Source organism: Balaenoptera musculus, chromosome 7 (genome assembly GCF_009873245.2).
Source record: "Balaenoptera musculus isolate JJ_BM4_2016_0621 chromosome 7, mBalMus1.pri.v3, whole genome shotgun sequence".
NCBI lineage: Eukaryota > Metazoa > Chordata > Mammalia > Artiodactyla > Balaenopteridae > Balaenoptera > Balaenoptera musculus.
This window is the reverse complement of record NC_045791.1, coordinates 41,433,168-41,452,007: the sequence shown is the minus strand read 5'-3', so window position 1 is coordinate 41,452,007 and position 18,840 is coordinate 41,433,168. Positions and strand designations below refer to the sequence as shown.

The window sequence follows — 18,840 nt, the reverse complement described above, 5'->3', positions numbered from 1 at the left end:
AGCAAAGTAAATTTACAGTCACGAGTAATATGAATGTAAAAGAGTTCTGGGCATGAAGTTTGAACTCAAATGTTTAAGTTCTGATGCACAAAATTAAGTGGAAATTCCCTATTAGATTGAAATCATTTTCAACCCATATTTAAAATACTCTGTAGAAAGATATACAAGTTGTTTTGAGAAAAGTGTCCTTAAAAATCTGACTCTCCTAAGCCAGTATTTCAAGTTGCTAAAAAATTACTATATACAAGTTTGTTTAAAGAAGTTTTCACTTTGATAACACTTGACAAAAAAGAAATTTCACTTGTGGAAGAAAATATGAAGAAGCTACCTGTTTCTGGCTACAAGAGACATTTTTCTAGATTGTGAAGGGATTTGTTCCATTCAACTTTGAACACTATCTCATCCATAAAGCCTTCCCAGGCCATGACAGTCAAAAGGTATCTTTAATTCCACATCCCACTTTGTACTTACAGATGGTTATCAATCAAAATCACAGTAAAAAAATGTTGAACTCTACAAATCCCCAATGGCACCTAAAAAAGTACCTTACTTGCAACAAACACTAAATAAATCTCCTTAAATGAAAGAATAGCAGGGTTGTTATGGAGGGGAAATCAAAATCAATAGCAATTCTCTCCCACAAGGGATTTGGAATAATAATGTAAGAATTCTTCTGATACCAAGTACTAATTTCCAAGTTTATGGCCAAAGTTATCTGACTTATACACGATGAATAGCACATCTCCAGAGCAGGACCTGTTCTGTTATCAGGCCTTCAGAAGCACCAGCTGCAGGCAGGTTATATTTTGGCGTTTCGAATATGCATACAGAAGGGATAAGTATAATAACAGAAAAGCCAAAACCTGAAAGCAATACATTCTGCCTCAAACCAGGAAGGGCTCAGACAGGGAAATAACCAAGGGCAGCGTTCCTGGCAATAATCATGCCTCCCAGGCCGATGGCTCTGGAGCAAGATTGAGCACCAGTCTTGCAGAAAGCCCCTGCTCATCCAGAAGCTGTCTTCACCCGGACATTCCTCAGCCAAGCACCCACCTCCCAACCTAACAGCAAGACACTACCTAACTAGAGGACGAAATAACTGTGACATTATTACCATCACCACCACCATCTAGACAGTCATAGATACTTAATCTATTAGAGAAAGCAAAGACACTTCACAAGCGCACTTCAAAACCCACCTCAAAAGCTTCCTCTTAGAAGCCTTCTGGGTCTTATTTTAATTGCTCACCCACCTGCTTCCTCCACTAGTCTGTGGGACTCTGGATGGCCAGACCTTGCTCTGCTTCACCAGCAAGCACAGTATGCTTTCTCACTTCAATGTCAATGGATACATCGGGGAGGAACATAATTTTTCCAGCTATAATTCTCAAAGGAAATAACTGTACCTCAAAACACACTGCCAGCCTAATAAATTTAAGTAAATGTAACATCCTCATTTAAAATGCAAGGCCCATGGGACTTCCCTGGTGGCGCAGTGGTTAAGAATCCGCCTGCCAATGCAGGGGACATGGGTTCGAGCGCCGGTCCGGGAAGATCTCACATGCCGCAGAGCAACGAAGCCCGTGCGCCACAACTACTGAGCCTGCGCTCTAGAGCCCGCGAGCCACAACTACCGAGCCCGTGAGCCACAACTACTGAAGCCCACGCACCTAGAGCCTATGCTCCACAATGAGAAGCCACCGCAATGAGAAGCCCGTGCACCACAACAAAGTAGCCCCCGCTCGCCGCAACTAAAGCCTGCATGCAGCAACAAAGACCCAACGCAGCAATCAATCAATCAATCAATTTAAAATAAAAATAAAATAAAATGCAAGGCCCTGAGCATTGGAGGAACTTGTCTCGACTCTCCTGAGCCAGCAAATGGCAGAGACAGGGTTACAACCCAATTTCCCAATTAAGGAATAAGCATTGGGCTAGCAATTGCAGGTTTTTCATTCTACACACATTACTGAGTATCAACTCTGTGCCAACCAAAGAGGAGCACAAAGTATAATATGATGGAGGAGGAAGACAACACTGTCAACAAACATGGGCAGGAAGCTACGAGTCCATGCCTCCATTTTCTCTATAAAGTAAAACTACGGTATGAGAGGAGCAGAGAAGGTTCAGAATAGCCCTTGCAGAGGAGAGAAAGGCAAGCACAAGATGAGAAGGACAGCTGGACAGTTTTGACTGCCCAAACAAGCCTGCAGAGCAAGACACAGCACCAAATGATGAAAGTGGGCAACCCCATCCACTGATGCTCAGCCCCAAGAAAGAACCATCCGGAGGACAAGAGGCTTGATCAGTAATCGGGTGTTTGCAGCACAGGTGCAACAAGATTGGTAAGGGTGCTTGTACAAGAGTACTCAGAGCGACGCGCCATGGAAACAAGGCTGGACAGGAGGCAAGTGGAGGCCTGAGAGGAAGGACCGCCAGAGCGAGCAGGGATGGTGTCTCCAAGAGATCAAAGAGCAAATACAGTCACACTAAGTGAATGAGGAAGCTGAAAAAGGCTGTCTGGGCTTCTTAATTTTAAATCTTTGGATGTGGAACAATTCCAGACAATGTTAAAGCCCACATGATGGTCAACAGCATGGTTTGCTGAAGTGGAATGTCCTCAAGTGAAGGTTGGAAGCAAACAAGTCAAGGCACTTGATTCTCGGTCTGGGGAAGGGCCATTCAGATGCTTCCTGCGGTAACAGAGGCAGGATTAGGGATATCAACCACCACCCTAACAGCTATTATTTACTAAGTGTTTACTGTGTATCAGGTAAGTGGAAGAGCTTTACATTCATATGTAATCTCATTTTATCCTTAAAAAAAATAATCTATCAACCAGTTTTACTGATTCCTTTTTATTAATAAGGAAGCAAAGGCTTAGAGGGATTAACAACTTTCCCAAGGTTACACAATTTGTAAAGGTCAAGCTGGGACTTGAACCCAGGTCTGACTTGAAAGCTCAGGCTCTCACTTGCTGCCTCCAAAGCCCTCAATGAACTGAGGGAAGGTGGGACAGGGAGGTGACCAGGAGAGCACAGAATACAAGTCTAAAGGACAAAGTGGCTTTTGTATGAGGGTGAAAGTACCGTTGTTATGGATCCAGCTGAGGAGAGCTGGGAGAAAGCCAACGCTGAGCCACAGCGGCCATGAGGCCAAAAGCCCGTAGAGAACCACCTAGGGTTTGAATATGAACCACAGACTTTGCATGTGGTCCCATCCTTTCTCACACAGCTCCGTGCAGGATGTGACCAGGATCACAGGATGCTCCCCTGTGGAAGGTTTATGGCAACTGGAGACCCCAGTCCCAACCCTCGTATGGCGGTTAGCTCCCTAACAACCACCCTCTGCTTACATCCTCCTTTCTTTTCCCTTCTCCTTCCCGTTAAGTTTTCCACTTGTATCACACAACAGAGCTATGAACCTGACCACCTTCTTGATGTGTGACAATTACAGGTCCCTGAGTAAAGGTAGGAGGCATTACATTAACAAAATGACCTTGGGCAAGTTATTTCACCTTTCCCGGGCTCATCTGTCTAACAGGAACACTGCTCCCTTTCCCGTTTGACAGGACAATATCAAGTCTCTTCCACCTGTAGGTGCTATCACTGTAAAGGGGAAGATTTATTTCTTGTTCATAGGGCCACTGTAATCACAGTAGCTGATAAACCATCACCACAGATGAAAAAGGAACTCCTGAGGAGTCTATGGCATGGGTTGATGATAAGCCTTTAGTATGAAAGGAGGAGAGACCTTGAAGACATGTCAGAAAGTCCATTTTTCAAAAAGTGTAAAGGTACTCAATCAATCACTGCCAGCTGAATGAAGCCCGGTTTTATAAATCTAAAGAAATTAAATTTTTTAAATTGCACTGCATCTGGCCTCAAAGTGAAAAAGGTCAGACAACTTCAAAGATGCCCCGTGAAAGGCAGCTATTCATTACACAAAGATTTCTTGCTTACGGAGCTGACAGATGGATCTTTCTCTTAAAGCCCCAGAATATGAGACGTCAAAATCCCTCGTCCACTTCTGTCAGTGACTTGCTATGATGCTCTGAACAAGGTTTTAACCTCCCCAGGCCCTGATTTCATTAAGTTGGGAGTTTTCAATACCCATGTAGTTTTTTATTTTTAAACTCCCCCAGGTGATTCTGATGTGCAGCCAGCAACATGTATTTAATACTAATTATATTCCAGGCCCTGCTCTAAGCACTTTTATATATATACACACACACACATATGTATGTATGTATATATATATATACACACACACACATAGTCATTTAATCCTCACAACCGCCCTCTGGGGAAGGTATACTATTAATAATATCTCCATTGTGTGAAGGCACAGAGAGGCTGGGACTTGCCCAGGGTCACGTAGCTCGTGGGGGCCCATCCAAGCAGTTTCGCTCCAGAGCCTGACCATGAAGTCCCTATCCTATGCCTACTTTTTTGGATAAAAATGAGAGATGAGCTCCCAGGGACCTGGTGAGGTGGTAAAACAGACAAAACTGTCAAATAGGGGGGAAAAAAAATCATCTTTGGCCACACATACGCGCGTGCGCACACACACACACACACAAACACAACCCCCCGCCACCCCCAGAGAGGCATCCCATGCCTCAATCTATCTTGAGAAAGAGAATCTACCTCTATTGAAAGACACCTCCTGCCCACTCCCTCAAGTTCTGAGTTCATCAGAACCTTATCAGAGTTACTTCAAACTACAGTGTTGTCAACGTGTATGATCTGGAGGCATCACAACAACAAAATACATGCAACAAAAAGAGCACTCTTCAACTCATGAGCTCACAGGGGGAGAACACGGAGATGGGCCGTACTGCCAACGAGGAAGATTATCTGGGGGCAGAGACCTCTGTGCCACATGGGCAATGCTTCCCCTGTTCCTAACACTTACCCGGAAATTCGGAACTACGTTATTCAAGAGGAGCTCAAAAACAACAACAACAACAACAAAAAAGCTGCCCATTTCTCACTAGAATGAATTGTATGAAGCTTATTAAAAGGTGATGGGCTGGGGCAGGGAATGGCCTGGTGCCCAAGCTTTCCTTCTCTGGGCTGTTTTACACAGTCCAATAAATGTAATATGGTCTTAACCTTGGGCATCAAGTTCTAAAATAAATTAGGGAATGCCTGCAGTGATAATGCAGTGGAGAGCTGAGTCAAATTCATACGAGCCACACAGGATCATCTATCTCTTCCCACAGCTAAAGCAAATATCTCAACACGTGGATCACTGTGTTCTTATCTGAAATTTGTAAGGGAAACCATTCTGGGCCATAAACATTTGGCTGCAGTAAGCAATCTCCAAGTGCGACTGCCACGGGGGGCCCATGAGAAAGATCACATGGGAACGGGTGGTGGCTTTATTTTTTAATCCATTCCAACAGCCCCAAAATGGGGGGAATACCAGAGCTCTAGATGATAAAAGTCAAAGACAACTCATGCTAGGAAATAAAAGCCAAACATGTAGAGTTTTGTTTTTTCTTTTTAAATGTTAACAAATCCAGTCTCAAAGGAAGACAGGAAAGATAATACAAGGGTGCCATCCAAGGCAGGAGCATGTGACCTTTTAAGTGCCATGGGCTGCTTCAGCAATCTAGAGCCTCCAATCAGAATGTTCCTGAGTGATTTTGACATAGAAAATGCGATTACAAAGAAAATCAATTATATTGAAACAGACATCAAAATATTTAGAAAGCAATCTGTGATAATAATAATGTGTCCTTCTTAATGCATAAATAACATGACCCAAGAGCAGGTCTAAGAGCTACTGTAGTTTTCTGAGCAGTGGTAGGCATAACTGATAGCTTAAACTATCTCCCACAGTGTGATACAAAAGTTTGTAATTTCTAAGTGGCAAAGCCACAGGTGCTGATAGTACATGGTTTATGGGCCCCTTTCATGACTGGAGGAAAAAAAACACATTTTGGCTAGAGGACAGTGAAAATAAAAATGTATTTTTCTTCACTCACTCACCCAACCCACATTCACAGACCCTCTGAAGTGCATCCAATGACCCTAAGAGTTAGGGACCCTGACCCAGAGAATCAGAGTCAGACCCAACAGAACAATTACTCAGACTTGTCAAAAGCTCTGCTAATAGCCCAGGAGTTTCTAGAGAAACAGTAGCTCAGTTTTATACCGCTCATGGAACAACTGAAATTCAGGAAATTAAATGGTAACTTACTGATGGGCACACATTAGCAGGATTGGGTATTCCACATTATGCACCACTCTTAACATTTAAATGCCAAGTTCCAGGATTAGTTTTCAGAGTAGTCTGTAAAAGTTCTATTTAACAAGGAAGTCCATCACCACCAAATTACTAACTCACTCACAATAGCCAGCCTGGCGTTGCAAGAGAGAGAGCTGTAGAAATTTACAGCGTGAGACAATATTTCAAAACCGGGAAAGCCAGGGTGAATACTGGGGACAAGTGTGTTTTACGTTGGTTTTATTGTTTTCATGGATGCTCTTCTTACCCTTTTAAAAGTTATTTAAGGTCTAGCAAGTATAGTCTTCCAGTTAACTGGATCAGGCTTCCTAGTGAGACTGGTACCCAAGGCTTGGCCTCTTCTGCCCTCTCTGCTTCATACAGTCAGGCCATTCCCCAGCTGCATGCCTTCACAGGGGATGCCCTATGAAGATAAATATAATTCAGAGTCCAAAATACATGGACTTACACTGGGCCATTGCCAATTTCTCATGGATCCTGGGTAACCGAGACGGTTTTTGTTTCCATGATAAGGGACATACAACAACAGCTGCAAAAGTGTAATACTTTTTCTAGACTAATAAAATTACCTAAATATGGCTCGCTGTTACAGCTGTAGCACCAGCCACACTTCCCAGAAAGATGAAAGCCTTGTGCAGTTTCCAGAAGAGCTGGGATGGTAGCTCTGAGCTAAACTGGAGGCATTCAACCCCAACCCAACAGCAAAAAACACATCGACTAAGTTCTGAATTACAGAATTCCTATGCATGGAGACTACAAACGTTATTTTTAGAAGTCAGATAAAAACTTTAATCAAACCTATGAAGTTCAAGCTTTACACTTGAAGTTATGTGACATGCCAGGTATGAACATCAGATTTTTTTTTTTTTCTTCTCTAAAACACAGTGAAAGGTTCAATTAAGGCCCTTTAACTCTGCAAGTGAAACCTTTGATCATGGATTCCGTCACCACCTCTCAACACATACAGACAAGTATGAAACATATCTCAGACCTAAGGAACAAAATTGGTATTGTGAAGTGGCATGGAAACCACACATGCACATACATATACACAGAGATCACTCTCCTTTCAAGTTGGGGGGTGAGGGCATGAGTTGCAGAAACTACAGTCTTCAAACTGGAAAGGTTCCTTATACACAGTACATGAACACAGTTACAAAGTTATTTCCTAAATGTGTGTGCGGGCCCAATGCCTTCTTAAAGGAAAAACAGCCCAATTAGAACCCAGTAGAACACATGTTTCTTGAATGACTTTGAATTAGAGACAGTAGATGTGAAGCTGTTCTAGATAAAATGAAGATGTTGCACAGATGTACTAAGTTGTCACGGTCTCACTGAAACATCTTTCTGGTACAGAAAGATATGCAAGTCTGCAACAGGGCTGGATATAAAATAATAAATACCTGGCCCTTGTCTTTATGTAGTCCAACTTCCCAAGCCAATTCCCTTATTCCTTCTCACAAACCTAATAAAGCCCACATTTCAATGTACTGATAACTCACTGAAAACCACAAAGCCATTCATCTCCAACTCAGACTTATGTTATGACTTTTTACAATTATCTCTTCTTATCAATACTGTAAATCTGTAACAAACAGAAGACCTTTACTCCACGAATCCAACAAACCACCATAAAAATAACAGCAGAGGTGGGGACACAAATGCACCCAGTAGCAGGCACCGTTACGTTTTTCACTGTGAAGTCTCTGGTTTAGTCCTCACAGCAAGGAGGAGGTAGGGACTGTAATTGTCCTCTTTGATGAAAGGAGGGGATAAAGAAATTGAGAGTCAGAGAATCTTCGTAGCCTGCCCAGGCCACACCTTCCCTCTTAACACGGCACTCCATTTCTTCTCTTGAAGAACACTAGACCCTCACTTTTGGCACCCTAAGCCTTGGATCCTGAAATTAAATGATGTACAAGACCAGCCTCTATTGCACAGCATGGGGCCTAAAGACAGAATATATAAAACCAATTTGTCACTGTGGAATTTAGAAACCATTAAACCTTCACTAAAGGGGACCCTCTCCTCAGAGGACCTCGTTACCAAAATATGATGGAAAAGGGAGAACTACGACGGAAAACAAACAGCATTTCCTTCTCAGGACAGGGCGAAAGGAGAGAGCTATGAGGAAACAAAATGCAGAACCGTCTGTGCCAGGATTTAGGGATGGTTTCGGTACAGCACATCTTGAAGTCCATCCTCCTAAGATCAATCAAACAGAAGAAGAAACTTCAGTAGACTCTGCTTTAATTCACTTGCCTAGACCTAAATATGTACTATCTGGTTTCACAGATCATAGCCTCATCTGTTCCAAAAGTTATATTCAGAACTAAGAGCAAAAAATCAGATCTATATATACTATTCTCATTAACAAGGTTTTTACTTGGAAGGGACTTTTCTGCCTTTATTACTGCAAGCACACGAATGATTCAATCAGCACGACCAGAGGTCCAGAAGAGTTTATATTTTCACATGCTGTCATTTAAAACCAAAAAATGAGGCTCATCTGGGCTGGCCAACTATCAACTTCCACAACTAAACAGAATTTCTCAAAAATGTCCCTGAATTTTAAAGCACTTTCCCATAAAAACCCTGCAAGGATAAGCAGCATGACCCTACCGTCCTTCTCTCAGGCTACCCAGCTAGTGCACAGCTAATAGGAAAACAAGGGATTGAACCCAGATGAAGCCACAGAAGACATAGACCATGGTTTTGCCATATAAGAGTCTTGTCTTTATCACCTACTATGTAAAAAAAAAAAAAAAAAATGCACACACACACGGTCACACGCATACAAACACACGGTCACACAGAAATTTGAGTAAGACCCAGCTCCTGCCTTCAACACAGTCAACCTACTCACTAGAAATCTAAATCTGTGGCATCATGGGAACAGAACAAGACAGAATGACATGATGGTAAAGGCTCTGGAGGCAGGCAGACCAATCTATAGGGTTAAAATCCCCCAATCCTAACCCACCATGCTTTACCTACCCTGTGATCCTGGGCCCGTAACTTAAACTCTCTAAACCTTAGAATCCTCCTTTGTAACAGAGATGACATACTACAAAATAACTGTAAGAATTAGAAACAACATGATAAGTACCTAGGACTCTGCCTAGCAAGAAATGTATAGGACATAAATGGTCATGACCGTCTCATGTTATTACATCTGCTTATACAGCCCAACTACAACTTTTAAAGCCCAATTAAATGTCACTGGAATGGCCTTTTCCTTTCTTATTTGGGATATTAAAATGATAGAACTTAATCGCCAATTACGATATGGAGCTGACTGAGTGAGGGAGGGTGAAGGATGAGTCACACATTTCTGGCTTGAATAGTGCCAATGACCAAAGTGGGAAAAACAGACAGAAGCACGGGGGTGAGGGAACTTTGGGAGGTGGAGAGTGGAAAGCAGGCAATAATTAGGAGGAAAATGAGTTCAGTTTGGATAGCTCAAGTTATAAGTACATATGAGTCATCCAAGTAGAAAATGTCCAAAAGATTGTTTAAGACAAGGGTGAACTCAGAGAAAGACTTGGGGGTCATTAACATGTGGGTGGTGGCTAAAGCCACAGGAATATTGAAGCTCCCCAAAGAGGCTGAGCAGACTAAAAGCAAACCACCAAGGATGCAAGCCCAGGGAACATGAACATTTAACAGCAGGAAGAGCAGGACCTAGGAAGAAACGAAAGGAGAAAAGTAGGAAAAATGCAAAGGAACCCAAAGGAGAAAGTTTCAAATGAGGAGTGATCAATATATCAAGTGCTACAGAAAAGTCATGTCACGAGTCCTATTAGAGGCCATTTGTGACCTTAGGAGCAGTTTCTATAAAGTTGAGGTGCTGGAAACCAGATGGCAGATCATCTGTAAGGTCTCTCCCTAAACGGTAAGATCCTTTGATTTCAAAATAGACACTCACCGTTCTCCAAACCCATCAAGTTATTAAAACCTCAAACAACAACAGATTGCAAAGTTTTTTTTCCCCAGAGAAAGGGAAATTTGCAAAAGAGACATAGTTAAAAACCACAAAAGCCATTTAACATGATCTTTGCTATTAAGCTCCTATTTCCTTGAAGCTGGTCCCCAGGGAAAGAGAAAAGAAAAATTAGCTTAAATTCTCTACCACCCAAAAACTGGAGGAGGAAAAAATGTCTAACCTACTAGATAAATTTCCTGTCCAATAACTCTCTTAGGGCAATGCATATAAATTGCTATTTCAACATTATTTTGAAAAATGTGTTACCACGAGTCGGAAAGGCTTTGGTTTCAATATGCAAATCCCTGCATACAGTGGTAAAAATTCCATTTAAGCAGATTCCCACCTGGATTTCTAAATAAGCCTAAGCTCTCGTTAAATTTAGTAAATTGTTCTTCAATGTCATTTTCCTCATTCCTCGTATACTTACAGCCGTAGAAAGTGTTGTCCTATGCAATTTTAAATAAAAGTTATAAAATGGTTCTACGATGCAAATTATGGCACTACAAGGGACTGTTCAGCTTGGCAGTATAAACTGGTTAAACTAGTTAGCAGAGTTCAAAAATAATGCCCCCAAACATCTGCTCAGGCTCAGAAAGAGGTTTTTGTTTTTTTAAGTCTACTCCACATACAAATATCTTTCAAGAAGTTACACACCATCACCTCTTGAGGAGCTTCTTAAAACACACACACACACAGATAGCAGGGAAGCCCTCCCCATCTCCCAAATTCCAGTTCAGCAGACCTAGGGTGAGTCCTGGTGCCCTAATCTTTAAAACCTCACAGGAGATTATGATGTGTACTCCCCTGCCATGCTCCTGTTGAGAAGCTTTTACCTTTTGGCAGGATTCCCACAAAGTTGAGGTGGGGGGCAATTGGCCACTGTGTTCTTCATGGACGAGCAAGGCATGGCAGGAGGGGTGAGCGCAGAATATGAAATCCTGCGAGCAAGCCATGCTGGACAGATGGCAGAGTGCACCTGCGCGTCACATGGATGTCTCAAGAATACTCAGAGGTTTGGAAGCAGCTTTAACCTTGACCCCATCTCCTAGGGAGGAGCATTTCCAGCACCCACAGAAAAGAGATCCAGGGCAGAGCCTTCAATGTCCCTAGTCAACCATTCCGTCCTGGACCTCCTGGGGATTCCTGCGCCACAGCCTCGACTGTAAGCACCTGAGCATGGATAACAACAGTCCTCCAAGCTGTGCGCACTTAGGATGGGATTAGAGACTCCGTTCTCAGCCAATTCTCTCTCCTTAAAGGAAAGAGGGAATATTTGAGTCCTACTACATGCTCCACACTGCAGATAGGGAATACAAACAAAAAAGGAGAAACAGAACAAAAATCTTAACCATCAGGAGCCTCCAGCCTCACCAAACCCCTTGTAGTAGGTATTTTTGTTTCACAATTTACATGTAAGACTGCAGTACAGGAAAACCATAGTACAGGAGAAGTTTAGCAACTTGCTTAAAGTTCCTAAGGCCCAGGAGGGGAAGGACACACTCGGAAGAGGTTAACAAGACAGTATGTAGAGGGACTTCCCTGGTGGTGCAGGGGTTAAGAATCTGCCTGCCAATTCAGGGGACACGGGTTCGAGCCCTGGTCCGGGAAGATCCCACATGCCGCTGAGCAACTAAGCCCGCGTGCCACAACTACTGAGCCTGCGCTCTAGAGCCCATGAGCCACAACTACCAAAGCCCGCGTGCCTAGAGCATGTGCTCCGCAACGAGAAGCCTCCACAATGAGAAGCCCGCTCACTGCAATGAAGAGTAGCCCCTGCTCGCCGCAACTAGAGAAAGCCCGTGTGCAGCAACGAAGACCCAATGCAGCCATAAATAAATAAATAAATAAATAAATTTATTTTAAAAAAAAAAAAAAAAAAAGGCAGTATGTAGAGCAGATGGGAGATGGAACCCAAGCCATTGTAACTGGTGTGGCCCTAAAAAACCAACCTGGGAAGAGCAGCTGGGTAAGGCAGGTGAAAACATTCCCTTATTTGTCTCGGTAACTAAAGGGAGGTTTGTAATTAAACTTGAAAAGCTTTTCATGGGGATTGGGGAACAGGAAAATGACATGATAAAGAAGAGACATCACCATATATTCATCTATTGAATCGTTATGCTGTACACCTGAAACTAATAGTGTTACACGCCAACTACATCTCGATTTAAAAAGTAGCAAAAAAATTGACAGCCAGTCTGACATTATTAAAAGTCTGAAAATGTTTATCAGTTCTACTTCTTTGTTTGCAAACTGTAAGATATTAAGCCAGTCACACAACATATATTAAATGTTTTTAGTGGAAAAGCACTGTGCTAGGCACCATAGAGACCAAAAAACCCCGAAACGGGCACCAAAAAAAGTCAGCAAAGTTTTAAAAGAATGAATCAATGCATCCCTATTATTAATAATGAGTGCTTTAACATCGTAATTAAGTCACGAATTTTTAAAAAATTATTCTTAAATTTCTTTGAATAAAATCCCAGTTCACTTTCAAAGACCTCAAAATTGTTCAGAAAGTAACATATCTTGGGAAACTTGGTCTGTCAGAGCACGAATTCTCCCTGGGTCTCACTCACCTCGCTTCACCCCAGACTCTACTTGCTGGCAACAGAGAGACGCTGTCTTACTCGGGGGGCACCCAGAAAGTTCCTCTGTGACCACAGAAAGCTGGGAAGAGAACTGCAAAAAAGAAAACCGGTCAGCATACTCGTCCTCCGACGCAAGAAGCACAGAGCTTATAAAACCAGCTACAACCAGGACTCCAGACAAAGCAGTGATGGAGAGGAAAGAGCCGCCAGCATCTACATACTCTTAACAGGGGAAAAAACAGGGTGATGGGCTGGCAAATGCAAGAAAACTCATTCCTTCTCCCAATACCCTCTGTCCAAGTGACCAGGGACATTGACTGAAAGCCCCTTGTCTTGAGCAAGGTACTGCAGTGTACCTTCTCTATCTGGGGTTTTCTCTTTAAGTGACGCTAATGGGTTTGCAGCCCAACGCACAAATGTTTCAAAGGTTTGAGATATCGAGCTAAGAACCTCTCCAAAACACTCAGGGCGCTCAAGTTCTCCAGAACATTTTCTCCCCATATTTCCTACCTCACTCTTCACAGGTCCCAGCTCTCTACACGACTCATCATTTCCGAACACACCGTCCAATCTCACACCTCTGCTCTCCCCAGTCCCTCATCCTGAAACCCCTCCCCCACTCTGGGGATGAGTCATCCTCCAGGCACAGCTCAAGTATCACCTGCCTGCCCACCCCACCCCCATGGAACCTCGCCAGTCCTTCCTCCGCACTCAAAGCAGCTTGAGGGTACCTGCGTTCTAGCATTTGCTTCCTGCTGCCTTGACCTCCCCTCCTCCCCGTTTCTCAAGGGCTGGTCTTCCCTGCCGTCCCCTACATCACCCTCCTGCTGTAATCACAAGTAGAGGCAGATGTCAATGCACGTTTGTTCACTGAAGGATTCCAACAAGAGGTTCTCCATGACTGACTCGAAGTCCATTTCCTTGGGAAATATTCTTTTTTACTGCTACTCTGTTTCTGGAAGATGTTCTTTTTCAAGGGTGCTATCCATGCTCAAACACACCGACAACCGGGCTCTGGCTCAAGTCAATCCCCTTGCAGCAACGCTGCCGGGCTTCACTGCCAAAGAGGACGGATTGTGTGTAGTCAGGTTGGGGCCAACAAAACCACCTTGGCAGGGCACCGGGAGTGTAATAGGTTTGTGCATGCAAAGTAAGGGTGGAGGCCTTTCTCCCTTTTAAGTCTGTTTGATGAGCTCTACAAGACATGCCCCCCTTACCCACTGCGACTTCAAAGATAAGAACGGAGCACGGGAGCTTTTCTCTGGGAGGAAACCAGGGACCGAGGCAGGGCACAGGTCCAGTCTCCCCCCCCATCCCCCCACTTCAGGACAGCTGAGGTCTCATTCAAGGAGAACGCAGAGGAGAAACCTACACGGTCCAGGTGGTCACCCTCTGTCAAATCTCACCTCATGTTCGGCGACAGCCCGTAAACTCTGCCAAGGCTTCTGAGCGCTCCAGGTCTTTCCTTCCCCGGGTTGCTGACCTCACTGGTAGTATTTAAGCACTCACTGCAGGACAGCACCACCTGGTGCACAGCAGCTCAAATATCTGAGGCATCCTCCTATTATTCACTCATAAAAGGGATCACCTGCCTCTTCACCGAGACTCTGGCAGCCAGGGAAGGAATCCATCTCGCAGCTGCCGCAAGGACTTCAGCCAACCTCCTTCCACAAAACACACCTCAGCAGAAAAGGCAGTCGCCTCTACTGTCCCAACCACAGCCAACAGACAAATATAAAAGAACAGCCATCACAGCCCACAACATGCCCGCTATCATGCAGACCCTCTGCCCAGAGCACCCACGGACCTGCGTGCACTCTTATGACTACATCTCTAACAGGTGATGCACACACGTGCTTTCTCTCTGGCCCCTTCTCCACCTACAGCAACCCATTTGTTACTACCTCTGTAAGGGCGGGGTGGGGGGGGCAGTCCTTTCTGAGTTTAAGATGACAAAGACAGCTCTGTAAATTACAGAGTCACAGAAGTCCCAAGGGGAGGTGACTTCCTGCAAGAAGGACTGTCCCTACAGTCTGTTTTTGTGGTGATGAGATCACAGAGTCTAGATTCTGTATTCAGTCCTACATGGGTTTTAAGGGTCATATTCAGTAGTTACAGAAAGGAAAAATGGAGGTCAACGAGACCAGAGGAACTCTGAGTGGTGTTTGAGAAGTTACTTATAACTACAGTTAGATCACTCATCCACCAGACTCAGAAGAGAAACTAGGCCTCGAGTTTTCAATTGTCCTTTAAAATCAATGTTAGATGAGAAAAAAAATGGAACTTTTTACTTTTTTACATTTTCTCATTTCACCACTCCTCCACCCAAAGGGTTCCATTCATTTTCAATGCACAGTCCAAAATTTGGGCCCAAGACAGTTTTGAAAAACAAGCATTATGCCACAAAATATTCTCATGTAAACTGCAAAAGAAGACAACATACACTTATTGGAGGAATTTTTATGGAACCTAAAACACAGAAGTTCAGAGACCAGGTGAATGACGACCTTCAATTGCCAGTCACTACCTTTTCATTTTCATGGATCTGATTTCCAGTTAGTTCCTAAAAATAAAACCTTAAAAGGTTTTTGAGGAGACTTATTAGGGTTTACCTCCTGGTCATCACTCTGTTTCAAAGATGAACAGAGAGACTTTAAAGCTGTTTATCCAACAGAAATAAGCTTTTTTCTCTTAAGTATCCTTCCAGAAACCTAGCATTGGGCATCCTCGGACCACGAAGACTAGGGTTTGTGTTTATCGTCCAAAGTGTGTGTCCAGCGATTTCGTGTGACAGTCCAAGTCCTCCAGTGGTACAGGGTCTTGCTGCACTGAATGCTACTCCATAAGGGTGAGGCCCAGAGAGGGTGACCAGCGTGGGGAAGCCCACAACTTTCATTGGGTCACACCCCGCTCTGAGAGCTCATGCAACACAGTGGAAAACAATACCACAGAAATCCCTAAGCCAGTAAAAGAAAGCTCTTGTTTTTGTTTTGTTTCATTTTGAATGCTGGTGCTTAATAGAAAGCAAGCTTAAATAGAGGCAAAAAATAGGAAGGAGGAAAACTCTGGGGACTCGGCATCCATCTGGGACTCGAGCAGCAACAGGCATTATATAAAAATACTTACTTCCATTTCAAATCTTGTGGCTTCCATTTTCCTTAATACAGGTGTAGTGCTAGTACCATTAAACCTATCAAGTACACTGAGGTGGTTTCGATCCCCACCACCCACCAGAATCTCCTGGGGAGCTTTAAAAATTCTGATGCCCAGAAGAATTAAAACAGAATCCCTGGGGACCCAAATGTTACTTTTTAAAGCTGACCAGCTGATTCTAATGCATAGCCAGGACTTGGAACCACTGCCCATGACCTATCCTCAGGGTGTTTTCTTCTGTCGTGGCAGGTGGGAAGCAGGAAATATTTATGCCTAAAAAAAGGGAGTGGGGGCTTCCCTGGTGGCGCAGTGGTTGAGAATCTGCCTGCCAATGCAGGGGACACGGGTTCGAGCCCTGGTCTGGGAAGATCCCACATGCCGCGGAGCAACTGGGCCCGTGAGCCACAATTACTGAGCCTGCGCGTCTGGAGCCTGTGCTCCGCAACGGGAGAGGCTGCGATAATGAGAGGCCCGCGCACCGCGATGAAGAGTGGCCCCCGCTTGCCGCAACTAGAGAAAGCCCTCGCACAGAAACGAAGACCCAACACAGCCATAAATAAATAAATAAATAAATAAATAAACCCAAAAGTTTAAAAAAAAAAAAAAGAACTTCTACAATGTTCACTTCTAGGAAGGGAGTGGGAGGAGAAACAAATGGACGGGGAGAGGGCTGGAGGAAACTGGAGTGAATAACACCTTGCAGGGGATGATTACTGGAGTGGGTGCAAGGTAGGGCCTGGGGGTGCACACTCCCCAGAGAGAGGACGGGGTGGGGACAGACCGGGTCATTCCCTAAGTAAGCCCTGGATAGGCACTGTCATGGAGTTGGTGAGAGGTAGCAATTCACAGCTCACCGGTAAAGACCATCCCTATGTCAAGGGTTTGCTATGTGAGAAGTGATTATAATATGATGGTTTTCAGATGTGAAGACCTGGATTTACCACTATGATTTCTCCTGGTTCTTCCAGTAACAGTACTAACAGGTTTTGTTTTTTTTTTTAACTGATAACCCATATTTTCTTGTTCATTAAATCTGACAAAGCACACCCTCATTACAGGGTAACTGCCTGGAGTTACAATGCCCAAAGAACAAAGCTTTCCTAGGCTCATATGAGAGCTGAATCGAAACTTGATCTCAATTAGCATCATGACATTCTCTCACATGTGACAGTGCGTGGATAAGAGATGCTGGGTACCTGGGGGAAGGGTGAGGACTGCAGGGACACCGTCTCCAGCTGAGGAGAGCTAATTCTATTCTCACTTCCTTGTTCCTTAGTTCGTAGGGCTACCTGCTCTCTACCTGTCCTGTAACAGAGGGACAAAAATCAGGCTGTCCAGCTGGGATGCCTCCTTCCCAATTTCAGTCTCTCATGGAGAAATTAATCAGTTTTACATTATCCATCCATTACCAGTGTTGCCCAAAGTATATCCTGCAGGCCATCTGTACCAGAAGGACCTGGGCCATTCCTGGACACCCCAGGCTGCATACGAAGGGACTCATAATATCTGGAGTACAGCCCAAGAGTCTGCATTTTAATCAACCACACAGACACAACAGTCTGTGAACCCATCATAAACCCTCGACAATTCCTCCTTTGAAATAGGTTTATCAGAGGTGCTGCTAAATCTCTCCATAACCTCTGCCACTTCCTAACTGGGCTTTCATTAACTCACCCTCCTCCATGGTCTCCCAGGGTATCTGGTCTCTCCAAGGTACACCGCATAGCCATTTACTCAATACCACTGCTGGCTCAAAGCTCCCGACTCAAGTCACGCTTCTCTGAACGCACACCTGATGCAAAACTTCTCTACCAATTTCAGTTGAGGGTTTCAGGTCTGCTCGTTCTCTCTCCCAACTAAACCTCAAGCTTCTTCTTTTTTTTTTTTTTTTTTTTTTATAAATTTATTTATTTATTTATTTTTGGCTACATTGGGTCTTCGTTGCTGCATTGGGTCTTCGTTGCTTCGTTGGGTCTTTTTTCTCTAGCTGCGGCGAGCAGGGGCTACTCTTCGTTGCAGTGCACGGGCTTCTCATTGCGGTGGCTTCTCTTGTTACGGAGCACGGGCTCTACACGCGTGGGCTTCAGTAGCTGTGGCTCGCAGGCTCAGTAGTTGTGGCTCACGGGCTCTAGAGCGCAGGCTCAGTAGTTGTGGCGCACGGGCTTAGTTGCTCTGCGGCATGTGGGATCTTCCCGGACCAGGGATTGAACCTGTGTCCCCTGCATTGGCAGGCAGATTCTTAACCACTGCACCACCAGGGAAGTCCCAACCTCAAGCTTCTTGAAGGCAGGGCCCACATCATCCCTCTGTATCTTCCACAGAGCCCAGTATATCTTAGGTTTCAAGAGCAGTGGTTGACTAACAGACCAAGCTCTTGCTTCAGCCCTGGGTTTTCCTTCATTCACCTTCTTCTCATTCTCCCTGAGAAAACTTTCATTCTCTCCTTTCCATAACAAAACTGATTCAGGCAAAGGTGGGAGAAAAGATTTACATACTAGTGGGGAAAAAGTGGGGGGGGGGGGTGAAAGTCATAAGCCAGCAACCTCAACTCTCCAGCAAACACCTAGAAACCAAGAAGATCTATTTAGTCTCTGAAGCTGCCAAAATCAGTAACTGAATTCACACACAATTCAGAAGAGAACTTCCCAGCTTCTTCCCATTTTTATCCAACACCTCCTTCCCAGGCCCTCCCTGAGAGCTAGTTTACTCCTCTTCTAGATACGACTCTAACAGGAGGGAAATATATGTTTTTCCCGGTCACCATAAATTAAGAAGGTGGAGGGCGATTGCTAGATCAAGGCACAATGAAAATCCTGAGAAATTATGACTGACAGGAGACTATGTATAAAATCC

The 18,840-nt window shown here is 44.2% G+C and overlaps 1 protein-coding gene across 7 annotated transcripts in view; it reads right to left on the bottom strand.

The window, feature by feature from the left end:
• TANC1 (tetratricopeptide repeat, ankyrin repeat and coiled-coil containing 1) overlaps window positions 1-18,840 on the bottom strand; it is a 240,369-nt gene that overhangs the window by 170,790 nt on the left and 50,739 nt on the right. For 5 of the 7 annotated variants that reach the window (XM_036858841.1, XM_036858849.1, XM_036858848.1 and 2 more), the window contains exon 2: window positions 12,823-12,925. The exons of 1 other annotated variant lie outside the window; for it this stretch is intronic. The gene's annotated coding sequence lies outside the window, so the exon portion shown is untranslated. Of the gene's footprint in view, window positions 1-12,822; window positions 12,926-13,055; window positions 13,071-18,840 lie in introns of those variants that run through there. One more of the 7 variants, XM_036858842.1, reaches the window with a different exon arrangement.